At 44.4% G+C, this 21,368-nt stretch overlaps 1 protein-coding gene across 1 annotated transcript in view; it reads left to right on the top strand.

Moving 5' to 3' along the window:
* Positions 1–21,368, top strand: part of EXOC6B (exocyst complex component 6B) — a 449,074-nt gene that overhangs the window by 415,328 nt on the left and 12,378 nt on the right. The window lies entirely within an intron of this gene.

Consider the following 21,368-nt stretch of genomic DNA (forward strand, 5'->3'; position numbering starts at 1 on the left):
GCATGGGCCACCAGGCCAGTCTTCCCTTCTTCTTAATCAGTAACTCACAAAGAGCAATAATGCCTGGCATTAGGCATAGATAAACGTCACTTGCTATTAACACCATATCACAAGAGCAGCTCCTTTGCTTACCCTTCCTGGTATTCACACCCCTTTCACTATGAGGATTCATGTGTCAGTCAAGACCTGTTGCTGTCTTTTCTTGGCTACATGTTCTTTCTTTTTTCACCATCCTCTGTTGCTTGCTTTGACATGCACTGACAAGTGTTTGACTGGGGGATTCCTACATGAGAATCCCTGTAGCTGATGACTGTTGCCTCTTCACTGAACAGTTGGTTGACTCTGTCAGCAGTCATGCGGAGGGAGAACGCCCTTGGATTTTCCCTTTCACCTGGCACATTAAGATGAGGAAATTTTACTGCTGGTGATGACAGCACCTTGCGTGTGTGTCCTGGCAGCATGACAAGCAAGTGATGGAAGAAATAAAACTCCAGCACAGTACAGCACCACCCTTTTGCTGCTTTACTCAATATATTTTTAAATCCATGCTTTAACTTGATGTCCTAAACCACTGCCCAGAAATGTCAGGCATTTAATATCCAGGCTCCTCTAAGGATCATCAAGCTTAGTACATGTAAATATTAGTGGATGCATAAGGGGGTCATTGATGATATAGCCTGGACCTAAATCCTCCTCATACAGGAGAACACATTCTGGTTATAATAAACGGGGATGCAGTGAAACTGTGCACCAAATTCACCGCTGCTGATACAGGGAGGTTCAGTTGTTACTTGTATTCCCCTAGCACCTACAGTGTGCAAGGCACTGTCCACACCCACTTGAGGACACAGGCCATGCCCTAGAGAGCTCACTATCTAAGGCAAGCAATACACCAATGGCTCACGAGAGAGTTAAAACATAACAATCAAAATGTATACATCTTTGTAAATAGACATCCACACTTCCCAGGTGCCCCTCATCCTGCTAAATATGAGCTGACTCACTTCTTGTCATCATCACAGCAGAAGAGGGTCTTGAGAGCAGTTTGAAATCAAAGGTATGTCTATACTGAAGTCAGAGGGGCGATGTGGGCTGGACAAGGCCACCTGCGGCCCTGGATAATTACTTGAGTGGCTAGACTGCGCTGAGGTCCATGATGTAGCTTCACTGCTATTGATACCCGAACTAGCTAGCTTAAAGCTAGCCCAGGTATGTCTGCAATTACCCCACCAACTGCGGCGGAGGCATACCCTAGGTTCATGGTCTCCTCAGTCACGTCAAGGAAGGTGGCGTGTGTGTAAAGGAAAGCAAGGAAGAAGGCGTGAAGACAATTATAAGGAAGCAGAAAAATGAGGATTGAGGCTAGTATTCAAATTTCACCTCCCAGCATGAGCAAGTCTCACTGCACCTCAGCAAAATTCACCCCCAGGAGAAGGCAGGCACTGTTTCCTGCATTGCCTTCCTTCAGGGCTCCCAGTCCAGGGTCCGTAGAGTCATACATTTTAAAGCCAGAAGGGGGCATTATGACCATCTAGACTGATCTCCTGCATAACACAGGCCATAGAAGTTCACCAAGTGACTCCTGCATCAAGTCCATAACATCTGTTTGAGCTAAAGCATATCTTTTAGAAAAACAACCAATTGTAATGTAAAGACTTGTCATTGAAAGAGAATCCACCCCATTCCTAGATAAATTGTTCCAATGGTTAATTACCCTTGCTGTTAAAATTTTACATTTTTATCTCTAGTCTGAATTTGTATAATTTCAACTTCCAGCCACTGGATTTTATTATGTCTTTGCTAATTTAATGCTGTTAGAAATCATCTCCCGCATAGGTATTTACAAACAGTGATAAAGTCACCTCTGAAATGTCCTGCAAATTATGGCTGCTGTGGGCAGGGATGCACTCATTCAGTGCACTCCCCCTCTCCCCCCACAGCCAGCGTTCCCCACATCACTTTCCTGTCCAGTCCTGTCACAGCACCCTGATTTACACCAGCAGAATCTGACACAAACCATTGATTGTGTAGTGGTAGTACATAATAATTATGTTACTATGGCCCTGGTCAGGGCCAGGGCTCACACTTTGCTAGGTGTTATCCAAATACATTCAAAAGACACAATCTCTACTGAAATAGTATACAACCTCAGAATGCCATTCTGAAAATGTTGCAATAGACTGCACTATGAAGAATGCCATCAATTATAGGGAAGCCTGCTGCTTATTTCTCTTTTGAATTACCATAGCTCCTAGGAGCCCTAGTCAGGGATCAGAATCCCATCGTGCTAGGGACTGTACAAACACAGAACAAAAAGATGGTCCCTGCCCCACAGAGTTTATAGTCTAAGTAATCTTTTGGTGTTCCTAGATAACCTATTACCCTCATGTCAAGTGGAGATGTGCAGTGGGGGGAAAAAAGACTTCAAGAGGGCTATGTTAAAAAAAAAAAATCCACTCTAGCCCCCATCTTCCACTCCAGTATAACCCCATACCTCTTAATTTAATCTTAAACATGAGCCTCCTCTGGGTTCAGAAGTGAGTTTCTCTCTTTGGGGATTTGAACAGCAGTTAATTGACAAAATTCTCCTTAAACACTAATACGACCACTTTCAAATTGGAAGGCAGTCAAAGGGCAGTGGTGATTTTAAAAAACAAAACCCCTACAAACCCAGTGACCCAGTATTTCGGAATCATCACAGGCCTTGAGTGACTCAGAAGGGTTTAAAGGTTACGTGTCTAATAAACAATGCTGAGATTTGACAAGAAATTTCCAGACCAGACCAGTGGTCCATCCTAGTCCAGTATTCTGTCTCCAGCCAAGGCCAGCACCAGAGGCTTCTGAGGAAAGTGCCTGAACCCCACAGAAGGCAGATGTGGGATAATCTGCTCACTATGTTAGTTCTCCTCTTGGTATCAAATAGTTAAAGATTGTTTTAAGCCCTGAATCATGATGTTTCATATGAATTGTAATCACTCTGGACATTGCTGATATCCTCTGGCAGTGAGTTCCATAGCCTATGCAATTCCGTGCAAAAGTATTTTCATATCAGTTTTGAATTTGCCACTTCTTAATTTCATTGAATGTCCCCTTGTTCTTATACTATGGGACAGGGAGAACAGAAATTCCTGGTCTACTTTCTTTAGACCATACTTTGTTTTATATACTGTTATCATGTCTCCTTTCATAGGTCCACAGTCCCAATCTTTAAAATCTTTCTTCCTATGAGAGTTTTTCCAGACCCTTGATCATTCTCATTGTACTTCTCTGAACATCCTCAAAATCTTCAAAATCCTTGTGAGATATGGTGACCAGTACAGTACGCAGTATCCAGATGACACTACACCATTGATCTATGGCATTGAGATATTCTTTGTTGTTCTCCACCCCATTCATCGTAACATCTTGTTTTCGTTTTTGACTGCAGCTGCTCATTGGGCAGAGGTCTTCATTGAGCTGTCTACAGCGACACCCGGGTCCCTTTTCTGAGTTAGTATGGTTCATTTAGAACCCTGTACAGCAGTGGTTCTCAAACTTTTGTACTGGTGACCCCTTTCACATAGCAAGCCTCTGAGTGTGACACCCCCCCCCCTTATAAATTTAAAACACTTTTTAATATATTTAATTCTATTATAAATGCTGGAGGCAAAGGCGGGTTTGGGGTGGAGGCTGACAGCTCACGACCCCTCATGTAATAACCTCGCGACCCCCAGTTTGAGAACCCCTCCTGTACAGTGTATGAGTAGTTGAAGTTCTGCCCCTTCTCTCTTCTCTTCTCCCTGTCCCCCACCCCCAGTGCATTGATTTTGCAATTATCAACATTGAACTTCATTTGCCATGGTGTTGCCCCACCTAGCTTGTTTAGGTCTCTCTGAAGTTTCTTTGCGTCATCTGCAAATCTTTCCATCTGACTGCTCAGCTCCCTCAACAGACCATTAATAAATCTAAGGTACTTGCGGATAAGGAAGACATTAATAAACATTAAGGAGCTGTGTCCCTATCTCTCTGAAGGGAGAGATTGCACAAGTAATCTGCAGGGTCCTGCACTTAGGACGGAAGAACCCAATGCACAGCTACAGACTAGGGACCGAATGGCTAGGCAGCAGTTCTGCGGAAAAGGACCTAGGGTTGACAGTGGACGAGAAGCTGGATATGAGTCAGCAGTGTGCCCTTGTTGCCAAAAAGGCCAATGGCATTTTGGGATGTATAAGTAGGGGCATAGCGAGCAGATCGAGGGACGTGATCGTTCCCCTCTATTCGACTTTGGTGAGGCCTCATCTGGAGTACTGTGTCCAGTTTTGGGCCCCACACTTCAAGAAGGATGTGGATAAATTGGAGAGAGTCCAGCGAAGGGCAACAAAAATGATTAGGGGACTGGAACACATGAGTTATGAGGAGAGGCTGAGGGAGCTGGGATTGTTTAGCCTGCAGAAGAGAAGAATGAGGGGGGATTTGATAGCTGCTTTCAACTACCTGAAAGGGGGTTCCAAAGAGGATGGCTCTAGACTGTTCTCAATGGTAGCAGATGACAGAACGAGGAGTAATGGCCTCAAGTTGCAGTGGGGGAGGTTTAGATTGGATATTAGGAAAAACTTTTTCACTAAGAGGGTGGTGAAACAATGGAATGCGTTACCTAAGGAGGTGGTAGAATCTCCTTCCTTAGAGGTTTTTAAGGTCAGGCTTGACAAAGCCCTGGCTGGGATGATTTAACTGGGAATTGGTCCTGCTTTGAGCAGGGGGTTGGACTAGATGACCTTCTGGGGTCCCTTCCAACCCTGATATTCTATGATTCTATGATTCAAAGTAGCTCCTTCATGTTTAAGGCCCCAGTTCAGCAAAGGACTTAAGCACAGGCTTAACTTTAAGCACATCAGTGATCCCATTTCTGTGCTTAAAATAACACATGTCTTTAGGCCCTTATTCAGCATGATATTTAACTTCTCTTGTAACCTGTGTATTGCTAAAGTTTTGTGTCATATTGACTTTAGGCTATGTCTACACTACATACCTATTAGCGACACAGCTGTGCCATACAGCCGTGCTGCTAAAAGGCATGCAGGGTAGCTTCTGTTTGTTGGCAGGTGTTGAAAGGAGGCACCTGGAGAGAGCTCTCCCGCCAACAAAATACTTCCACCTCCAACGAGCGGTAGGTTCACACCACTAACTCTCCCTTATAATGCACTGTGGCGCAGGAGACTTTAGTCAAGTGAACCTAGTGAGGCACACAGCATCTGTTCTTTTTAGGGTCCCAAATCACTTCTTTGTCAGTAGACGCATCCTAGTTTTACAGATGAGGAAATTATCACAGAAAGGTCACTTGTTGAAGGTCACTCAGCAAATCAGCTGCAGAGTAGGAGGTAGAACCCAGGAGTTCTGCCTCTCACTTTCCTTCTCTAACCACTAGATCACATTTTTAACCCTTGCGAATACAGTGTCTCTCGTTGTCCCTCACTTGTGGCTGGACCACAGAGAGGTTCATGAGTCTCTTACAGCTTTTGAGCTAACAGACCTGAGTCTTTTAGCTCAGAAATAGAGATCTCGAGGTCCCAGGTTTGATCCTGGCTGCCAGCAACCCACCGAGGGATGCTGCGGTACACTTAGTGTTTAAAAAATATAACTAAAGGAAATAAGCATCAGATTAGTTACATAGGGAGAAATGAGAATGAAATCAAACTGGACCCCAAGGCAAGGCTAGTTAGAGAACAATAGATGTAATTCTTCTTAATCAACAAAAACTAACAGCACAAGAAAGAGGAAGTTACCCCACAAGGCAGCAGATACTTTAACTCTGGGTGTATGTTAAGAAATAATAAGGTATTTTAGGCACTTGAACTTGTACAAAGATTCCAGACCTATCGATTTCACTGCCCAGATGCTATCCTGTTTAACTGCGACATGACCTTTGCTGAATGACTCCTTTGGTAGAATCCATGCTAGGCTTGCGGTGTTTTGCTATCTTTTAGTTGTGTGTCAGTCCTAAGAATAAAAGGAAGCTGCCTCTCTCTCTGCCTCTCCCTCTCTCTCCTCCCCCCCCCTCCATCCTAATATAGATCTAAAAACTGGTGTACAGTGAAGCATTGTACATAGAAGGCCATCCAGAGTTTAGCTGGACATGGTATGAAAAGGACTTCCTTCTGGGTTATCAATTATCATGCACATCCTTTCACAGTATTTTCCTGGCTACAATACCAATTGCCATAGCTATTGCAAAGCCTGGCTTTTTTTTGTGGCATTGTTTCTGTCTCCCCTCCCCAGTCTTTACAGTGTAAAACCACGTAAATCCTCCTTGTGTTGGCTTTTGTACATTTCATTATTCATCTGTTTGTCAAAGTAATCTCTTTGGACAAAAGATATTTCTGTTCCTTTCACTGCAATTTTATTTCCAGACAGGACTTGCTTTAATCGGCAACCCTCTTGTCCACACAGGCCTCCTGTTCAGATTCAGTCGTTTTATCGGGGTGATCAGAGCTTAGGTAAGGAATGCAGCGAAAGCCCAAGGCTGGGCTAGGTGCGTATGTGAGTGAGGACAAGCTAAACACTAGCTAGGGAGTAGAAATGTTGTGTCATGTATTTCTCAATGGTCATAGCTGCTTTTATAATGTAATTGTTTCATTTTTCTTTGCCATCAGTTGTGTGGTTGGCACCAGTTGGCTGTTTTTCCCTAAGCCACCTCGCCTGATATTTGTTAAAATACACAAGGTGCCACAAGTACTCCTTTTCTTTTTGTTAAAATGCAGTGCTCCGATCAAAATGTTTCCATAGCTTCATTGGGGGCTGTTGGGTGATTCTACTTGGCGTGGTTAGCTTAGAACGTCTCTCCTACTCACATAGGATATGATCTTCCTGTGAGTTTAGTGGTGACAAAATGGGCGGGCGTGATGGCCCTTGAGGGCAAAGTCCTCTGTTTATCCGCAGAAGAGGTGGCAGCCCTTCAGCCATACCCATGACACACTCCCTGCTGGGGTGGAGGTGGCCCAGCACCTGGCCCTGCACCTTATTTTCTCTGAAATCTTTGGTTTCACCTCAGTCTGTTTGCTTTGCTTTGTCATGTGCTGTGCCTTTTCTTTTTACCTGTACTGGTTTATTCTACAGCATATGACCACGAAAGGAGGGATTCCACAAATTTCCCGTTTGTGAAACCACTTCATGTTGGTCGGTTTCTCTCTCTCCAAGAATGAAACAGAAATGCACCGATAAATGCTCATTAAATTTATAGCCCCGTTGCACTGTAATGTTTAATCAGTGCTACGTGACTGTGTGCTTCAAAGCAGTGTACAAGTTCAATGCAAGGTGAATCTTGTCTAAAATAATCTGGAAGTTCATTCAGAGGTGAAGGCAGCAGCAGCTTCTCACAGACGGGCTGGGGTTAGCGGGAGGTTACCTATTTCTTCCCTTTAATATGTAAACAAAAGAAAAATGCTACTTGCAGTGAACTTGGCATAGTTCTAACATCAAGAAAAATAATTGTTGCATGATTAACTGAAAGCAGAATCTGGTATCCTGCAGTTGCTGTCACCCACCAGTTAGAGTGCTCCTGGATAGAAAATTGATAAGCAGCATCTTTGGGGTTTTATTCGAGTATGTGCATCAAGTCATGAGTTTCCCATGCATGAGAAAGGAGGATCATATCTCCTGGATGGTCCAGATTACCTCACCCTTACATTGAGTAGTACCTTCCTCATTGAATAATCCCCTTGAAACCAATGGGACCATTCACCAGAGTACAATATTATGCCATGTGAATAAGGGTGTTGGGATTTGTCCCTTAGGCATTCCAGAGCCCCGTTTGCCTAAGTATCTAGGCACTTCATCATGGCTGCACTTGTCCAGTAGATGCTGAAATTTTGATGGGGGACATTAAAGTCTTCCAAGAAGCTCAGCCCATCTCCAAAAATGTGTATACAAAACTTAACTGCTATATAGTCCCATATCTTAGATTTACTGCAGAAATGTCACAACATGGTAAAATCGTTTTTATCAGCCTCTAAATCAAAAACATCCTTGCTACGAGTATCCAGGCACCGTAGGTTCATCCAGCATATCCTCCACTAGAAACTGGATACTTAAAGCTATTTTTCCCCTTTCTGTTATTTTAGGGTTACCTGTGAAGGCTGGGTGACACACATTAGCTTGTTGTAGGATTGCTGCTTTGTGAGCAACATAACTTGACTAGTAGAATGAAGGAGAGAGAGTTTCTGCATTTCGAGTCATCTGAAATGTTGTTAGTAAATAAGTTTGTGTGAATGTGTAGATAAATGTACATGTAAGTCATTGTGCAGTAAGTGGTTTCTAGTTATCAGGAGCCTATTTTTGCTCAGAAAAGTTGTCTATATCGCGGCAACATGTGGGAGGGGGCATGCAGGGGGGTTATAGTGGACAAGAAGCTGGATATGAGTCAGCAGCATGCCCTTGTTGCCAAGAAGGCCAACGGCATATCGGGCTGCGCTAGTAGGAGCATGGCCAGCAGATGGAGGGAAGTGATTAGTCCCCTCTATTCAGCACTGGTGAGGCCAGACATGCAGTATTGTGTCCAGTTTTGGTCCCCCCACTACAGAAAAGATGTGGACAAATAGGAGAGAGTTCAGCAGAGGGCAATGAAAATGATTAGGGGGCTGGGGCACATGACTTACAAGGAGAGGCTGAGGGAACTGGGGTTATTTAGTCTGCAGAAGAGAAGAGTGAGGGGGGATTTGATAGCAGCCTTCAACTACCTGAAGACAAAGGGGTCCCAAAGAGGATAGAGCTCGGCTGTTCTCAGTGGTGGCAGATGACAGAACAAGGAGCAATGGTCTCAAGTTGCAGTGGGGGAGGTCTAGGTTGGATATCAGGAAACACTATTTCACTAGGAGGGTGGTGAAGCACTGCAATGGGTTACCTAGGGAGGTGGTGGAATCTCCATCCTTAGAGGTTTTTAAGGTCCGGCTTGACAAAGCCCTGGCTGGGATGATTTAGTTGGGGTTGGTCCTGCTTTGAGCCGAGGGTGGGACTAGATGACCTCCTGATGTCCCTTCCAACCCTATGATTCTATGCAGGGTTACGTGCCACCCAGATTTGCTGCTTGGTTTGTACTGAGCATGTTCACACTGACTGCACATGTTCAGTAACATCTGTTGAAGCTGCTGCCCTCACTCTGCTCCCCCACTTCCCATCAGCAGGTACAGGTCATCTCTGCCTGTATTTGTAAAAGGTTTTTTTTGTTTTTTGTTTTTTTACAAAAAAGGACGATTTTCAAGTTTCTAATAGTACAAATAAATAAACAAGACCAGAGAGTCGGTTTGTATGGATATAGAGAGAGCATGGGAACTGGAGTCAGTTCTTCGGTTTTGAGCTCTGCCAATGACTTGATGTGTGGCTATGGGCAAGTCATGTATCCTCTGTGTTTTCCCCATCTGTACTGCGGGAATAGTAAAACCTACCTCAGAGGATTTGTTGTGGGGCTTTCGTTGCTTGTAAACCACCTGGGAGATGCTTAGATGGAGACACTATGTATAAGTGCTAAATAGTAGTATCTGTTTTGTTAAATTTTGGTCACTACTGACCTGCACCAGAGGTCCAAGACGGCAGATCCCATTTCCTGTCCTCTGACCATTATACTTCCCTTCTGAAAATCTTTTCGGTGTATAAGGGCATATTTTTTGTAATTACTTTAAAAAATGAATTTTAAACTTTTGTCTTCTTCCAAATTTAAAGGGCTCTAGTTAACAGCTGAAATATTCAAGGGTGAGCGCTCTTCTTGCCAGCTGCTGGTGCCCTTCTTAGGTCTGTTGTTGTAAAAATGGGGATCGGGTGATGCAAATAAGGTACAGGAGAGTTTTTGGTTTTAAGAGCTGTCAGTATTTCCAGTCCTTACCTTTTTTTTTTTTTTTTTTTTTCCTGATGTGAACTCTGTTTCCATAGAAATTGGTCTGGAAAGGCAGCCAGCAGCTGAGATGGAGAACTCTCTTGCAGAGTTCAGGGCTGGCTGACAACTGCAGGTGCCAGTCTGCAGAAGCCAGTGACAGACTTTAAGAACTCCTTGGCTCCTAAAGTCTGAAGAAAAAAATTTAAAGAATGAGAAGGAAAAATAACTCCTAAAGATGTTTTCCTTGGTGTGTCTCTCCCCACCCCCCCCCCACCCCCGCCCTTCTACTTTCCTGGCAAATCCTGCCTTAAAACTCCTGTCTTTGAGCACTTTCACTGCTAATCTGCACTGTGGCACAGCACACTTCCTCTCTCACCGTAATTGTATTGGGAGAGAAAAGCAAGCCGGATTTGAAGCGCAGTACAACATCTGAACAGGGGTAGTGGGGGAGGTTGTTGGAATTACAGTAGCACTGGGAGTCAGAGCACTGGATTCTCTTCCCAGTTCTGCCACTAAACTCTAGTATGACTCAATTCTCTCATGTGTAAAATGGAGATGATAATATTTATCTACTCTGCAGGGGTGTTTGGAAACTAAATTTAACGTTTACCAAGCACAGAGTGTCTCTTGGATAGAAGGTGCTGTAGAAGTGCATCATATTATTAAATAGCATTCCCCGAAGGGCAGTCTTTCCTATCTCCTTTTCTGTTGTCCACTCCTGTATTGTCTATTTGTTTTATTTCAACTGTAGAATCCTAAGGGCAGGAACTTTGCCATCTTCTTTACCTGGAAAGATGGTGCCGCATAAATAATTTGATGGGCGTGACCATTTCTCAGAGTGCAAATTGGCTAACAAATCCAGCGCTGTGAACTCTTGTTAATTGCCCTTTCAGAATATTCCCTAGCCAATCAGTTGTCACTAGAGCTAACTCGGATTTTTTTTAACTTTGAAATTCCAATTTTCATTAAGTTTCTCATGAAAAATGTTCACCCCTTTTCAACCAGCTCTAGATGTCACTTTATAATGGCTCTGGAACCTAGAGATTTCCCTCGAATTTGCTTTAGCGTTCCATGCAGGCACCAGTCCAGTTACTTAGTGACTGAGGCCTTGATCCTGCACCATTAAAGTCACTGAGAGCTTTGCTATGGACTTCAAGGGGCATAGGATCCATCCCTAAGAGAATTTCCAAAAATCTTCCAGATTATCACCAGAATCTGACAAATTAATTCCTGCCCATGATCTCATATTGATCTGCCATCAGACTTTTTGAATTCTGACCAGAGTTATAGCTCACCTCCAGTTCTTCAGTTTAGTCACACAGGCTACTGGAACGTCATTTCTTTTTTGCAAACATGCTTTAAAGACTCCATAAATCAATACTTATTAACCAAAAGCAAATGCTATTTTTTCAAAAAAAACAGAGATCATTTACAACCAAAAGCACACAATAAACCATATAAATAGCAGCATGTCTAAGATTTTAACAGGAATCTTGTAATAAACCTCTGAAGAAAACAGAAGATCTCACACTGTAATTTCACTATAGCTTCAAAGTAAATGGAAATCCAGGGATATTCATCCCAATAAGTTATGAACATTTACAGATGGAAAAACAAAAAACCTTTATATACAATGTGCAGACGAAAATGTTTCTGGAGTGCTTCCACTGGAAACCCAATTTAAGAAATACAGAATCTTATAAACAGGCAATAATGGGTCCAAAAATAATCCAGACTGGACAGAATAGGGTGTGGTCAGTCTCAAATTTTGCTCCATTAAATTCTGGCCCTTCCGCATAACCCTTCCAGATTTTTCTCTTGTTGCTTCCAAGAATTGTTTCATTTAAAGAACTTAAAAGAAGACAGAAAAATTCAGAGTATTAAATTAGCATCCTGACTTTCTAGCATACGTACAATTTACTTTCTCTCTGTGCCTGGATTTTCCATTTGTAAAATGGGGATAATAGGACTTCCTTACCTCGCAGAGGGTTGTGAAGTTAAATGCACTGAAGATTTTGAGACACTCAGATATTGTGGCAATAGGGTTCATAAAAGAGTTTGGTTGGAATCCTGGCTGGACTGAAGTCAATGATAAAACTCTCTATGCCTTCAGTGAAACCAGACTTTCACTCTTTTCTTTTTCACAAGGAAATGAACACACACCAAATTCCTGGTGCATTTTCTTCTTAGTGCTAACTTCATCCAGACTCTCAGTTACTTCTGCAATCAAGGAGTTTTTCTTTATCTCTAAATATTATTTTCCCCATAGGAATAATTGAAATGTCACCAAAATCAATTATTTGAATTTGCTTCTCTGTGCCTGCTGATCTTGGACTCTCTTAGGGCTTTTCAACGTTACAGAATTCTATATTGCTGACCACGGGTGGAGCTGGAACCAATGCGGAGCGTAGTTTAGCTGCAAGCGTAGACAAGGACAAAAACCATCGTCCGCACTGATTCAGCTGTATTTGTTGCAATCATCTATTGCCAAGCAAGGATGATTCTTGTTAGTGTAGACAAGACCTTATGTGGTGGTTCTAAGGGTTCGTTTGAAAAAGTCCTGACCTTGCTTTGGGCGGGGTTCAATGACAGGGTGGTAAGAAGGCAAGTTCTTTCTTTATACTAGAACCCGCACTGTTGCTATCCGTTGCGCAGCTCCATTGGTGACAGCAAGGGTGGGAATTTTTAAGGAAAGCTTAGTGTTAAGAAGCTTAACTTAAGAAGGTCTTTGGGCAGCATGAAGACTAAAAAACTACTGGGTACGTAGAAGGCAGCAAGCAAAAGACTGCTCATCCTCCTTGATGGGAGCAGACAGAATAAAGTGGAGACACCTGCCAGTCCATGCTGGCCAAAGGCACGTGTGACTGGTGAGTTAGCTGAATGGAGAGGGTTGGGGAAGAAGAGATGCTGCAGCTTTTTACAGCTGGGTCCAATGTCAAACTGCAGATGTAGATCCCTAGTGTATAGAGACGACTTCTGTTGTCTACTAGCCTCTATCTTGAAGACCAAGAGCAGGGCTGGGAAAATGACCCTATTTTAGGTTTAAGAGCCAAAGCATTAGTGTTAGACTTGTGTACCAGATGATAGTGGGAGGGTGTTAGGCTGATCTGAGCCCTGGCATGTCAGGTAAGTAGAAGACCTTGATACTATTCAGAAAAGCCTTGGCTAATATACCCCTCTAGCACAGCTGTTCCTTTTTGCTTATCCATTCGCACATTGAATCCACTCCCTACCCCCCACCCCCCCAAAACCCCACTTATTCTGAGGCAAGATTGCAGGGACTTGTTATTGGCACCGCCTAGATCCAGGTCTGACTCTTCCAGGCACCTGACTGTCTCTTGCTTGAAGATGAATCGAGTTCAACTTGATGAAAGAAATCCAGGATAACTGCGTTCAAATTTGTTTAAACGGGTTAAAGGATTTGCCAGTTAACAGACTTTAGTCATCTTTACCTTTTCAGCGTATTTTTTGCTAATGGTGTGTGTGTTTGTTTGAATAGTGGTTAGTGCGCCTCTGAGAGAGGCTTGTCAGGGAATAATGTTTCTGGGGACGCCTCGCAGACTGGCTTCACTATGATACACGATTCCCGAGCACCATGGAAAATCAACAAACTCCTAATAGAGATTAAGCCTGTATCTCCTGCTGTACAATGACTGGAAGGGCAGTAGGAGTGTGGAAACTAGAATTTTCCCTAATTTGGACTTTATTGAAGGGGAAGTTTATTTCCTGCTTTATTATCCATTTCCTCTCCCCATGAGTAGTTGACACATTTAAACTTTGCATCTGTGTTGGCAAAGGAGCTTCTTTTCCAGTCCTCTCACTGGTCTTGCTGCTTAGTCCGAAAAGAAATAATCTCCGCACAGTGGGGCTGTGAGTGGTTTCTAGTATTAGTTTATCTGTAGTTTTATACATTTGTTTTTAATCTTTTAAGAGGCTCAGGATGACTCTTGTGGAGCTGAAAGAAAGTGAGATGTCATCTTCAGGGGTATTTTTTCTACCATTCTGTAATTGAAAATCCATGAGGCGGCCACCAGGTTTTGGCACCACTGTGCTATGGCGACGGGCAAGTACTGAGATAATTACATGTAGTCTTGTTTTACAGAACCCAAATGCACAGTCCTGCTACATAACTGTCTCCTCAGAAGGGGAATGGTGGTCAGGAGTCAAGAAATCTGTCCCTGACACAGATTTCCTGTGTGACCGTACGCATCTCACTTAGAGCCTGCTCCTACTCAGGTTAAAATCAATGGAGATTTGCCTGCTAGTCAATGGGAGCAGGACTTTCACTTGTGTCCCCCTTTGTTTCCCCATCTGTAAAATGGGAATAAGAGCACGTCCCTACTCTCCCAGGGTGGGCTTGTGTGTGTGTTTGCTCATGTTCACAGAGCACTATAAGATTCATAGGCAGAAGGCTATGGAAAGTCAAAAGCCTTATTGTGAATTCGAGGTAGCATTGTCTTTGGGTGCTGTTTGTCAAAATGGTGCCAGTTCAGACAAGAAATATATTTCCAAAAAGTCCCAGGGAGACCAGAATCTGAGAGTGGAGTCTGAGTGTGATTTGGGTGGCTGAAATTCACTGGCTGATTTCTGTTTATTTATGTATATTTCATTGCCCATTCTGCCATGCAGCAAACCCAGAGGTGAGGTATATCTCACACCTTCAGCTTCATCGGGTGGGGGAAGGGCCTTTGTGGTTCAGGGATCCCATCTCTGGAACTCCCTCCCTGGGCACATCCCATAGAGGCTCTCTGTAGATGGTGCAGGGCCTTCCTGTGCAGATCAGTTTTCACCTTAGACCTCATGGTTTTCCACCACATCTCAAATTCCCAGCCCCTTTTGTCCATTTTTCGTTTTTCTTTCCAAAGTGGCTACTTCTGTCTGGGCTATCAGAACCAGTTTCATCCTCTTGCCTGTGATTGTAGCGGTTAGATAGTGCCCCAAGGCTGGTATGAGTTGGGTGGAATCCATGCAGGTCAGAGTCACTAGCGAGACAGAATGAGCAAGTTCCCGCTGCAGCTGTGCTGTCTGTGGGTTTAAAAAGAACCTGATCCTTTTTCAGGCCCTAACTTTCAAGAAGGATTGAAATTGCTCTCCCCTTCCAACTATAGCAACTCTGCAGAGAGAGAGCGAGAGCGCAAGCGTGTGTGTACTTCTTTACCTCCATGGTGCACTAGTGCTGATGTGCCTCAGGTGAGCAGTCACTGATCATCTGCACGTAGCCGGGGAGACGTACGCTCTGCTCTGACTGCAGTTAGTGCAGTTTGGTAGCATAATAGGAAATACTCCCCTTTCTCCCCCCCTTTTTTTTTTCCAGTGTGTGTGCGCTGTCGAGTTTGATTTATGGACTTGAAAAGTAGACTCTTTGGTTTAAAGAATTAATGGTATTTGCATATTTTATTTTGGAATTTCCCCCAGAAGGCACATACTGAACTCTGCGAGCAGTGGGGCTGTATGAATGTCTGTGCACAAACCTTTCTTCCCCGCCCCTTTAACTTTCAGATTTAGCTGCAGAGGTGAAAAGTTTAAACAGTAAAACCAATAAAACTACATTTATGTGGCAGATAAATTGTCTCAAGACAGCTCGCCCATAGCAGTAAGACTTCCTACTTCAGGGCCTCCCTCCCTCATCGGCTAAGGAATACAAAACACTCCACTTTACAGCAAAGCTGTTCCATTGTACAGACACTGCAGATGCCTTCAAACTGGGCCATATAAAGAAGCCAGAGTCCAGAGGTGTAAGCCTGTCCAGCCCATGTACCCACAGGCCTGCCGATCTCACAAGATGGATGTGCTGTAAAATACACAGACTATCCATCACTGTTGCATTTTGGCTCCTGTCAGCCTCGATCACTGAGGGAAGGCCCAGACCTAGCAATGGCATTTGCATACATATAGGATGTTTTTTTATTTATTTTATTTTTTTAAAATCCGCTGGTCATAGTCCCTAAGCGATGCATGGAACTGGAGATATCTAAATTACACACCAGATTGGACTAAAAAAAAACAAACAGCTCTCTCTTCTATATCATCCAGACTCACTCTGCTAAAACTTCCAGCAAAAGCCATAAGCAGATCGGCCTTGCAAAGTGTCTGGAAGGTCAACAAATTCAAACCCTCTCACCTCAGTGGGAGGAAGATACCTTCCCTTGAAAATGCTCACTGTTCGAATCTGGCAGCTGTTAGCATGAGTGGCTGGGATGATCTCAACATGGGGAGAGTGGCAGGCGGTGTAAAGTATCCAGGACTGAAATGGGAGGATCTAATCCACACCAGCACCTTGAATTACATTCTGAGTTGAAGTAGTGGCTGGTGTAAACTATCCGCCATGTCATACACGCCCTGCAAGACATGCCACTAAGTAAGCAGCTAGCAACTGAAGATGAGAACAGTCTTTGCTTTTGCGGCCCCATGCAGAGAGCACTGCAGAAGTGCCCACGGATGAGGCAAGGTCCAGCCCCCGAAAAGGAAACTCTTCACCAAGCTTAGGTGAAAATAGCACTCTTGGCTTGTTCACTGTCACCCAGTGGCTGGCCCTTTAAGAGGAGATGGTCTGAGCCCCACTTGTGACATGGTTAGCCTGCCTCCCGCTCTGGGACCCAGTAAGGCCTCTCGGGTAAATAAGGAAGAGATGATGCCAGATGAAGGAAGATGCCAAAAGATGCCAGAGAAGGAAGCAAGCCCTGAGCATTGCTGCTCACTGGAGAGCAGGGAGTAGTGCCGGGGAGCCCAGGGAGGAGAGGCTGAACAGAGCTTGGGAAGGGCTGAAAGCTGCCAGGCCCCAGGAAGGAGCTGTGTGGCAGGGAGTGGGATTTTGCTTGGATTATCATACAAACCCCCCAAGAAGGAGGGCTGCTGGCCTCCTGAACCAGTGGGGCAAAGGGCTGGAACTATGGGGCCAACGGGTCTGTAGTCAGTAACAGACTGAATGAATAAGATCCCAAAAGGCGAAATCTTATGAGAAGGATTCCAGTCTTAGAGTCAGTTATTGCAAAGAACGCAAGGGGGAACTGAGGAAGTACCTGCAGGGCCATCCCAGGCCACCAGGGGGCACTCTGAGATGGCACCCATCCACACACACCTTAATAAAAAGCAAGGGGCAGGTATCACGCCTGTCTCCTCAGGACGTTTCCTCTAGCTAGCCATCATCACCTCTGTCTTGCCAGGGTTGGGTCTTTGCCAACCAGCCCTCATCCAGGTCCCAGGCACGGGAAGACACTGGGAAAGCAGATACTGCACTTCATCTTGGAAAAAGATGAAGACTAACTACGTGTTCCAGACATGTTCCTTTGCAGACTAAATACGTGTTCCCTTCAGGAGGCTCCAGCTTCAACCAGCCACAACTTGGAAGCCCAACTCTGCCTTTTCAACTTCTGTTCAACTCCTTTCCCCCTCCTTGCTTCCCCTACATTTAAAAATGAGTCTCCAAACCAATGTGCTGTTTAAAAGAACACACTGTGCTGATGAAACTCCCTTTTCTGAGCATCTAGCCAAGCGCAAGCTCTCCCAAGTCCAGTGTGTGCGGAATACTACTGCTGCTCACACTCGTATCATCTCCACCCTCAGACAGTTCCACTGTCTGCCCAGCTTCACAGTGTCCAGAAGAAAACTATCCTCCTTGATTTTAACACCTGTCCATGCGCTTGCCGTAGCGTACCATACGCACCTCGGGCCAGGTACTGTTCTGTTCTGGTGTCTTCAGCAGAGTTACTTTCGATTTACATCAGTGTCACCAAGGTCGGGATCTGTGTGTCGGTCTCTTTCCATTCACACCCTCTTGCCTGAGCGCTGTCGCACTGCAGAACTTGTCATTTGGAAGAGCTCCCTGTATCCTTCCGCCTCATCACTCTCCAGCTTTCTTCAAATCTCCTTTGAAAGCCTCGTCTGTGCCTCTCTGTTTTTCTCTCCCTCCGCTTTGGGATTTTATTTCAACTCCATGCATGTCACTGCCTGGCTGGGTGGAGGGTCTGGAGACACCAATTTGTATGGAAGCAAAGCTGTGCTGTTTTGTGTCTGCGTGCGCCCTGGCAATCTAGTGCGCTCCTATGTCGCTGAGTCCGGAGCTGTCAGTAGATATTATGGTCCAGTATATGTATGATTTCCTGGCAGACTAACGAATCTGAAGAGAAGGTTCTGACCCCATTATTCTGCAAGTGTGTGAAACGAGAACATGAAATCATATTTAAGGATTTATCTCTTTAAGGCTTTTGAATATTTCTGTTTGGAAAAAACTCCTGCAGTTGATGTTGAACTTCAGTTTGCCGTTAACACTGACCTACTGTATAATGGCGCATAGAATTGAGAGATGGAAAAGACCTATAAGCTCCCGTCTAATCCATTCCTCCCCCCGCCAGCGCGGGATTGTTCCCCACAGTCTGTTTTCTTTGCTGTGACCTACATAGTCAAAAAGAATCTTGTTGCACATTTTTGTTTTGTACCTTGAGGTCCTCATGGAGCCAAATCCCCTTTTTTGTGTGGTGGGCTGTGTTGTTAAACAGCACTAGAGCCCGGAGGAAAACCATGGAGACACAGGCACAATGGGCTCTCTATGGTCCTGATTTACTTCATGACGGTAACTGCTAGATAAAGTAGCTGGGCTGTTCTTCTCATGGGATCTGCCATGGCTATAGGGGTGTTGAGACCAGGGGAAGCGAGTGGGGAAGTTTGCAATCTCTCCTTCCCCCCCCACCCTCCTACCCCCCCAAAAAAAGAGTCGGGATAAAAGCTAGAAGGGGGGGGCAAGAAATTAAGCATCCATAATTTTCCTGTTTAACCAGCACCTTAACTTTCATATGAGTAGGACAATGGTAATGCCTTTCTCTAGGAGAAGGGTTCTCAACCTGGGGGTCGTGAGCTCCCTGCTCTTTCCATATGGTGAAATGTCCTTTCTGGGTCTCAGCTAAATGAAAGGAAGGCTCCCCATATGGAAAAGAGGGTCCTAATATGAAAAAAGTTGGAGAATCACTGCAGTAGGATAATTCAGTGTCCTGTGAAATAAGACAGCGCAAGGGAAAGTAGGGGTTGGTCTTAGAAATCTTGAGTAAATTTCCACTGCTGGAACATGGTTTCCCCCGATATACAGTTCCATTCGTCAGAGCAGTTAATTTAATAAAATCCTTTACACATATACAGCACAAATGTTTTTGTCTCTCAGGATCCCAAAGTGTGGCATGAAATGTCAGTCATGAAGGATCGCTGAAATGCAGCTACTTATCCAAAATGAATTTTTATTCTATATTTTAAATTCATTATACCAAATTCATTTGAAAAAAGCACTTTTTTTCTGTTTCTCCAGCCGGCTTGTCTTATGTGGCCTTCTGATGCAGAATGTGCATTAAGCATATTGTTGGATGCACTGTCGTTCTGATTGTCATTTTGATTGAAGTTAGGGTGTAAAAGGCACGTCTGATCATAGTTCTGCTTAATTAACACCCTCACTGCAGCCAATATCTCAAAGTTTAAAAGTGCAGCATGGGGAAGAGAAGCTTAAGCATCTTTGTGTCTGAGGCGGGAGCCAGACGCCATCCAGAAGCCTTGACATTCATAGAGGATAAACAGTGTTGTCAAGTATGACTGCAAAAGACAATCAAATTATGTCCACGAAAGATGTGGAACTGAATGTCAAGTAGGTGAACTTGAATGTCAAATATTTAAACAATGCAGCATACGTCTGCGAGGTGGGAGGGTGAAAGATCCCAGATGTCTTTGATTAGTCACTGATCTTTGGAGTTCAGGGAGGAGAGTTTGAACGTGTTCCTTTGAATCCCAGGTTTGAAAGAGGCTCTTGAGAAAACTATTCTATTAGCATGATTATTTCCTCACCCAGGATCAAGGTTAGCAGGGTCTTTGTTGACAGTGGGCAGCCATCAGGGTTTAGGGGGAACACCCGGCACAGTGCAAGTATGTGCATAGCACATGCATGTGTTGATTTTATGACTTTGTGAAATGGTTCAGATAAGAATGTACTACTCTGCACCTTTGTCCAGTGCTTCAGAACCAAGATTCTCAGACATCTGTGAAACCATCTGTCTTCCCTTCCGGCCTCCAGTTGGAACTGCCAGGACATTCCACCCAGAAACGGAACGGCTGGAAAGCACCTGCGCAAACCAGTCCAGTTTTGTAGACACATTATGCTTTGATAATGTCTGAACTTTTGGGCACCTACCTCCCCTCCACTCCACAGTAGTGGAGACCTTTGTAAAGCTCTTGGAACACTTCCAGCACTCTGGGCGACATTTTTTGGACAAATCGTGTATTCACTGAAAAATGCAGTTTTGGTGGAACTGAAACTATTCGCAAACTTGACCCAGTGGTTTCGGCTGGGGTGAGGTGGTTTTTTTGAGAGTTAGCAAACTGGGTGTGTGCATGCCTATATGTCCCCTTGATAACTTTCAGTCCACTGATTGGGGCACTTGCCTGGGATGTGGGAAACCCAGGGGATTCAGTTTTCCTATTGACGCTGTTCCACTTTGTATAAATACTTAAATGTTCACTGGGCCAAAGAGAGAGGAGAGTGAAAATGCCTCTCTAGCCTGAAGAGCAGCTCTGTGTGAGCTTGAGAGCCGTCTCTTTCTCCAACAGAAGTTGGTCCAGTAAAAAAATACTACTTCTTCCACCTTGTCTCTCTACAGCCTGGTGATTAAGGCACTCAGCTGGGCACTAGGAGAGGTGGATTCTAATTCCTCCTCTGTATCCGGGAGCGAAGATTTGAACCCATATCATCTTCTACCTTGCAGATGAGGGCTTTAATAGCCCACTGGGCTGGATGGACCTTTGGTCTGACCCAGTATGGCTGGTCTTATGTTCTTAGGCTATAGAGCCATTCTATCTCTTTCTCTGACCCACTGAGAGAGAGAGAGAGAGAGAGAGAGAACAGTGCACCGCAGAATAATCTGCAGGTTGGAGCACTCACCTGGGAATTGGGAGAGCTGAGTTCCGGTGCCTGATCCAGAGTGAGGATTCAAACCTGAGACTCTCATTGCAGGTGAATGCCCTAATCACTGAGCTAAAGGTTATGACAGACGGACGGACACACACAGCATGGTTTGCTGGGCCTACCAATTTGCAGACAAATTCCAAACATTTTCAGAACCAAATATTTTCCCTGATTTTTTTCGGTTTCCTGGATGAACTGAAAAACCAGTTATTCACCTAGGTCTCCTCTGTAATGTGTGTGACTGGAAATATCTTCTTTGGCACAGTTCAAATGAAGTATCAGGTAATGTAGTTGAAGAAGGGAGGAACTTAATATGACTTTAACATCTGTATATAGATGGTCTTGTGATTATGGTAACAGGACACCGGGTTTCTATTCCTGGCTCTGGCACTGACTTGCTTTGTGAATCTGAGCAAGTCAGGTAACCGCTGTGTGCCTCAGTTTCCCCTCTGTAAAATGGAGGTAGTGTTTACCAAGCTTGCTAGGGGTGCTGTGAAACTAAATTAACTCAGGTTTGTAAAGCATTTTTAAAATTCTTCTCCAAGAGATCCTGCTAGCCTGATCCCTTGGTAGCTTTTAGTTGGAGCCTCTGAT

The sequence above is a fragment of the Lepidochelys olivacea genome (genome assembly GCF_965140295.1).
Source record: "Lepidochelys olivacea isolate rLepOli2 genome assembly, chromosome: 4".
Classification (NCBI taxonomy): Eukaryota; Metazoa; Chordata; order Testudines; family Cheloniidae; genus Lepidochelys; species Lepidochelys olivacea.